Raw genomic sequence first — 7,833 nt, 5'->3', positions numbered from 1 at the left:
ACATCCACTTTTCTGATATACGGCTACGTTATACGATGATAGAAAGTATATTTTGATATTTTTTTCAGGGTCCAAACGATGGGAATAACGAGTATACCGTTGCGTGGGCCGCAAGTTTCCGGCCAGCTGGTTATTTCAGGATAATTATTAAAGGGAGAAGTATATTAACGTCGCCTTTTTGGTGATAGTCACGTTTCCTTCGTAATATTAATAGTTAATTATATCATGACAAGAGCTTGATTTATTATCTTTTGAATTAAGCCGTAAAATTCAACGACGTTGACAGTTTAAAAAAGTTAGAGCTTGCATAACGCGATATTGCTATGTAATCATCCGGTTTGATCGCTCATGCTGATCTTATCGATATTTATATGGATGGAGATTACGAGCGATGATGAAAAAGTAAAGTCCGGCGGTCACCAGTTTGAAGGTGGCATTTTAATTGGCACGTACTGCCGAGCTCGCTCGTAAGTTGTTGATCGTGATAATGACATTTGTTCCGACGTTGAATTGGTTTGCGGAACCGATCCAGAGTCGTAATCCGTTAACGAAACCAACCTCAATTAAGTTGGAAACCGATAATGAGGTTTGCCGCTCGCCATCGAGACCGGCACGAGGTACACAACTATAGTTGCGGCGACTTATCTACTTTCACATTCCGTTGAGCGCGAAACGATTTGCCTCCGGTGCTTTATTAACGTACTTTAATTGCGAGTGCAACAATCCACCGTATTCGGCCACGATTAATCTCGTTTGTCGGCTCCGCATACATTTCCCGATGTATCATTCCGAGCGTCAATACATAATCTCGTTTGAGAAAAATACCTTGACACCGCCCATGATTGATCTGTAATTAATCCTCAGAGCAAACTTGCGGCTTTAGAGAGTCCTAATGAACCAATCGCACAAAATATTGCATCCAGAATATTTCATAACTAAATTTACAGAATTAATGTCATCATGTTCTTGTCTATCATGTAAATGAACTACATATATATGTATATGTGAAAATTTTTCTCAAAATTTTTGTATACAATAAATTCCTAAATATTCTGAGATTTATAAAATTTTTCATTCTATAATTTCTAAAAAAGTATCTTTAACTTTTTTTTAGATTTTATACGATTTCATCAGAAATTATAGTGTAAGAAATTTTGGAAATTTTAGAATATTTCAAACTTTGCATGTGTATAGAAAAATATGTAAATTAATGATATAAAAATGAATAAAAATTCGTTGTTTTCGTAAGATGAACGCAATATAATATTGGGGAACCATAATTTAGTGCAATTTTTATCTATAAATGAAAGACAATTTCTTTATAGAAGACAATAATTTTAGTCAAGAATTATTAGCCTTTTATTAATTCACTATTTGCTATCTTTCGAACATCTTCATAATCCCCTTCTCAAAACTTTGTATTTCTTTTTTATCAAAGAAGCATTAAGCGTGGTACGTCTTGGACAGAAAAATCTCTGGAACGAAATCGCGCAAACTACTTCTGGCACCCGCGTTCTTTTATGGCACTTTCGTCATACACCGCACGTATCTTTTTACAAGTTTGCGCAATAATATACATTTGTCTTATATTTGAAGTTTGCCGCTGGACCGACGGCCAAAAACTTCGTGAATATGAGAAAAATAATATCAGCAAAAGTCTTCTCCTCCTAAGTTGTGTACGGTGTTATCGTCTTTCGGCGAAAAATCTTAAAGGCATATTGTTCACATGAACTTTTGGTCGCGTGAGTCAAATTCGCTACAGTCCGGCATGACCGCAGTTGCAAAGATATTATTTATTAAATGAATTAATTACTGTAATTAGTCATCTGGTGGAACGTTCGTACGGTTTTCCTTATGCACACTCCTCCACCCAAAGACGTAGAGTTTCTCAAGATATTCGAGATTCACGGGACTTACGACGCCTTCGGAACGGCAGTTACTCACAGGTAGCGGATCCGCGAGAAGATTAAGGGCTTATTACGACTGCGACAGGCGATTAATGAGTCAGCTACTATAACTTTGCACGGCGTTGCCTAGCTGACCTCATGTAAAATAAATTCGTCGGCTTCTGATTACAACAAAAAACACGCGTTGCGGGCGTGTTCCGCTATTTATCGTGAGCCATTCAAATCTGTGATCGAGGCGTTCTAATCATAGGTATCGTAAAGCCAAGCTTATATTCAATTTCTAACGACTAACGCCAACTGCTCGTTAATAAAGAATGCATTATTGTTACGATCAGCATATTAAATTCGCGGCCAGATCGATGTTGAACGCGCCTTCCCTTCGAGTCCCGGAGGCTATTGGCGTAAAATTTATGTCGCTTCAAATTAATATTAGTCATGCGAAAGAGTTAGAAGCTAACATTGATTATCCCGATGTCTTTCTCTTTATCAATTAGATTCTACTTGATCTGATTTTGAGAAACAATTATTTAATTATATTTCAACAATTATATTTTTTTATTTTAATTTGAAAACCGGATCAGTATAATGTTAAATACAGTTAATTGATAGTTGTTGTTAGTATAAAATAAAAAAATGATTTTCGATTCTCTTTAATCTATCCTGTCTAAAGATTTAGTTAGATTTGAAAATAATTTCATCAGATTCAAAATAACTATATGTAGGAATCTCAAGCATGATGAGTAATTCTTGTAAAAAGTTTTGACATTCCACCAGCAACTAGAGTTTCAACGTCCTACACAATTATTCTGATGGCCAACAAAATTATTTTCAGATTTTTATCTAGCTAAATTGTAGTCACTCTTTAGTAAAACCGTCCTTCTTATGCAAAAATTAAACGAGTTCCTTAAACCTTGACGTAAGTGAAAACTCATACAATTTGCATGCCGTTACGTCATTAAGGTAAGTTTGTGTAATTTACGCGATTCTTGAAAGAGAAAGGTACAGAGGACGTTGAAATTCACGTGGCTGTTAAACGAAAGTGAAAATCCGGTATATCCGTGCGAACCACGACACAAACCGACATCATGATGCGAATTTACGCCTTACAAACATCGCATCATCCGCCGCGATGACCTTGACGTAACCTTCCTTTGAATTGGATGACCTTAACAACCTCGCCGGGGTCTCGTGAGGGCGAGTGTGAGCGTCCTTTGCCCATGGTGGAAACTATACGCGATCCCGAAGAATGTGTTACATTACCGGACGGCATACAAGCATTAAAGCCGGATTTAATAAGCGGTTTCGTCTTTCGGTTAACGTGCGATGCAACCGTTGATTGGAAGTCTAATTAGTATAATTAGTATAATTAGTGACCGATGACTAACACGTTATAGCGAAACGTTTCGAAGTTTATAGCCGTCGGTAGCTTTGATCAAAGCTATCGACAGTATTGATGAATGGACATTCTACACTTGTCAAGAATATAGTGGTATTAACTATAAAGATGATATAACTATGCAAGTTATATTATTCCCTTCAAAAGTAACACAACTTAAAAAATGAACAGTAATAAGTTAGAAACAAGACTGCTATATATATATATAAATAAATCAACTAAATGAGAGAAGCTACTAATAAAAATCAGATATATATTGGAATAATATTTATATATATTTAATTAAATTTAGGTAATATATTTTTCGCAATAAGTTCTTTACAGTTTTCTTTACAGATGCTAGTAGGATTAAATTAACAATTTAGTAAAATTTAGGGATATTATTAGTATTTTAGATTGATTGTGTTGGAAATCCAAAAGCAATTGGCGCGCAATCGTATTACCGAGATAAAAATTTGTTTAAAATACATTTGCATTTAATATTTAACTTTGATCGTACCCTTTAAACTTTTTCTTGCCTTTTTGTTTTTGATACGGATTGTGTACACAATTAATTTAAATCATAAACAACTAATTTTGCTACGTTTCATGAAAGAATTTAACGCTCTTTAAAAAATTATAGATTGTTATTTTTCCAAGAAAATAAGGCTGTTTAGATGAAAAGGACTGTTTCACAGAGCATATTAGAATCACGCGAGGCTGGAATTGCCCGAGGCTATGCCAAGCGCAACGGAAGTCATTAGTTGTACCTGAATTGCGGGACAGCAGTACGGAAGCATTCGGTGTGCGTGACGTACATAAAAACGCATAAAAGACATCCAACCAAAAGTTAAACATTAGCGTATCCTCGAAACTGCTCGTCACTGCTCGATAATCCAGGCCAAGGACTCATTTAAGCAAGAAATCTTGTGAGTAAGATCATATCATGATTAAGGGATTACGTAAATTTGAAAACAATACCGGTGAGACAAAAGTTATACACATTTCGTACTCTTTGACTTCCCACAAAAACAATGCGCGATGTTATCTTTGTAAAGATAGCTAAGTTTCGATAATTAATTATAGAATTTTGATATTCTCTGGCGACGCGACGGTTCTATCAGTTGATAGAATATTATATGAAAATTCTGGAAACAGAATATTAATTTCACAGAGATACCGATATTATATTGTTTACAGCGCGATGCGTCAGTATTATTTCTACGCCTCTTAACGAGTACTTGTAATTATTTCACGTTAGTTTATCCAGATCGTTATGTAGGCATGATACGAAATCGAGTATATGGTTATAAATATTAATTAATTAATTAATTACGTACAATATAGAATTATAGCTCATTTAATAAGAGCTCGTTACGAATGCCGTGATATCTTAGCAATCACAAAATAAACATAAAAACGAAAAAAGCGAGATTGATAATGAACACTAATTTAATGATCATTTATAGATACATTACGTTTGTGTAAATTTATATATTTTAATTAAATTTGTCAAATATATACAATAATTAAATGAAGCAAAGGAAACGAAAATAAAATATAGAAATTAAACAAAAGCTACATTATATTTTCAACACAATAAATTAATAATTGTATAAATTAATAATTGAAATACGAACGGTTTTTTAATTAAATTTTATTAAATCAAATTAATAGTGGTACTTGAACTTTAGATATATTATTAATTTTGTTGTAATTTCGATATCTTAACGAGTATCCAACTGCAGCGCGTGAGAAAGAAATTATTGCTGCAAAAACATCCGTTATGATCGCGAGCCTGGTGCAACCAAGGACGAGAAGTATGTTATATACTATGTATTTCGCCGGTTGATTAGATACACGCGTGAAATATGCTAAGTATTTATATACTTACACATATTAATGTACTAATGTATAAGCCTTCTTTTACACCAGCTGTATTTCAGATAACTAGAAAACACACTGACCTCGGTGCATTCGCGCGACGCGAACTCCCCCTCCCCTCTCTATCTCCAGATCAAATTGAATATACATGCATAACGAGCAGCCAGCAAATATTATTACTCACGACGCAATCATGTGTGAATTTTAAAAAAACGTTACGCACGGTTTTGCCTGAGTACTTTCCGTCCTACTTTGGTAAAGTTATATCAATGGAGAACAAGGTTGACATTATAAATAGCTTATTTTGATCTATCCAGTATATGAAGTAACGTGATATAACGTGTCATGGCGTAATCATGTCACTTGAACGGGACGTGACAGGACCGGGATGACTTTCATCATTTATGGCGTTTAATGTGAAAGCGTGATAGCTAATCGGGAGTGAAATAACATATGATTTGTACTTGTGCTTACTTTGTTTGATATTTATTTCATTTTCTCTCACTTTTTTTAGAGAATTACGATTAAATTTATATCCATAATGTTCGCAAATCTGAAAACATTCAATGTACCTAACACAATAGATTAATAATTGATTATAAATTCCTGGAGATCGTTTATATTGTACTTACATAAAAAAAAATAAAAACTAAATATGGTCTAAAACTAAATATAATTAAACAATCGACATAAGGAAAATTTTAACTCGTACACATGCAAAACGTGCATTTGTACATAAAAAAAAACCATATAGGTATGTATACGTTTGAACTGTTCGACGTTCTCCGTAGATCTTCTGAAACCCACGGGCCATTCGAATGCAAAAGCCTTCGTAAAGCCCATGATGCATTGTCGGCCGATAGACGTTATTCCGGAGAGCCCGGCGGAGGAAAACGGCTTTACGATTCTCGGTGGGGAAACGAGCTCCCGCCGATATTTCTTGTTCCGAGACGCACGGATCGATTTGCGTGCATATACGCACGTGTACGCGCTTTACGTGGGATTTCGCGCTCCTCGGTGGGATGAACTTTTGGTCAAAAACCATTTCTCGAAAACGATGGTGACTAAACATTCGCGCTCAACGATCCGGTGTGTCCAGTATGAGACCATCAAAACTCACACGACGAACGTCGTACTCGCGTGATCGTGCAGATTTTATCCACTCGCTGTTCCCATGGACTCTGTTATTATGAAGTAAAGGAATAAAAACGGATAAAAAATGATATATAATTATAATCTGTTTTTTTTTTTTTGTGGTAGCAATGTCCACAATAATAATCTGTTATTATTAATATTCATGAATAAACGTATGTCTGCAGTAGATTACCTCAAGCATTTTTGTCTTGTTCTGTTCAAAAGTGTTAGTGGAAAAAATGTTATCAAGAGATCATTGAAATCATTCGTAACAACGTCGCGGCCTTCCAGTGTGATCTAAGTTGCTCTGTCCGAGTAACCGGTGCCGTTTCGCAATCTCCATACAGCAAAGATCGCGCCGACCATTCGTTTGACTTTCCATTGTGTGCCACATAAGACCACATTGCATTGCCGCTGATCATTTCTCAGATCCACATTACGAAATATCAAATACGTCGAGTAATTTTGTTAATTAAATGTAATATTTCACTTAACACTTTCTATACTCTGTTGATTATCCCTTACTTAAAGGAAGAAATCGCCGCGCTAAAAAAATATGTATCTGACAATAAAATATCGTACTTAAGTTAGATTAAAATGTTGCATTGCACGTAATTTCCTTATGTATATATTACGCAATTTCCGTATTTGGTGAAGTATAAAATATCAGCGTCCGCGCAAGATTTCTCGAAAAGGCGAATGAATAGGTTGCCACATTGTTGCGAGAAGGTAGAATTTCATAATCCAGAACCAAAATTACGATCTTGCATCGGTTCTTATTTGACTTTCCACTTTGTTCAGCATGTGTATATAATAACGCATTACCGGGTCAATTATTTGTCGTATTTAAAAGTGTCGCGATTATGCATGCACTCAGATAGGTATATTTATGATCGTGTGAGCTCTGGCTTTACGGGATTTTTTAGTTGACATTAATTACCTTGAAGAACTAACGGCAATAAAACCAAAAAAAGAGAAATATATAGTATAATCAAGTCGTAAATCTTACTAACACGACGATGCGAGTTGGATAAGGGGAACAAAATCGAAGTATAAGTTGAATAATCGATTATATTTGGTAAAACATTTACAAGATAATAAGATTTTTTTTCATTTAACGTATATTACATTTACAGGCAAGGCATCCTCAAGAACCGTACCAACTCTACAATAATCGTAGTAATGTATGTTACTTATAAGAAAGTATATACCATCAAATTATCGTTATCCGTTACTATTAATATTAATATTCTTTTATGATATATTATACTACTCTTAATATTTCTTTAGGAACAAATACATATTTTTTTTTCATTAATCAATATACATCAATTCGCGACTATATATGAACAGTAGATCTGTACTTCCGCGTAGGCGAATTAAGGTACACGACGGATTTTATCGAACGTAGGAAAAGAAAGAAGAACAGAGTAGTATCGCATGTTTCTTCGGTCTCCATAAATTTCTCCTCTGTCTCGTTTCCTTCGTCTTTCCCTTTTCCTTTAACTCCGTATTTCAGATGTACATTAAGTT

The sequence above is a fragment of the Cyphomyrmex costatus genome, unplaced genomic scaffold, assembly GCF_001594065.2.
Source record: "Cyphomyrmex costatus isolate MS0001 unplaced genomic scaffold, Ccosl1.0 scaffold142, whole genome shotgun sequence".
NCBI lineage: Eukaryota > Metazoa > Arthropoda > Insecta > Hymenoptera > Formicidae > Cyphomyrmex > Cyphomyrmex costatus.
This window is presented reverse-complemented; position numbering follows the sequence as displayed.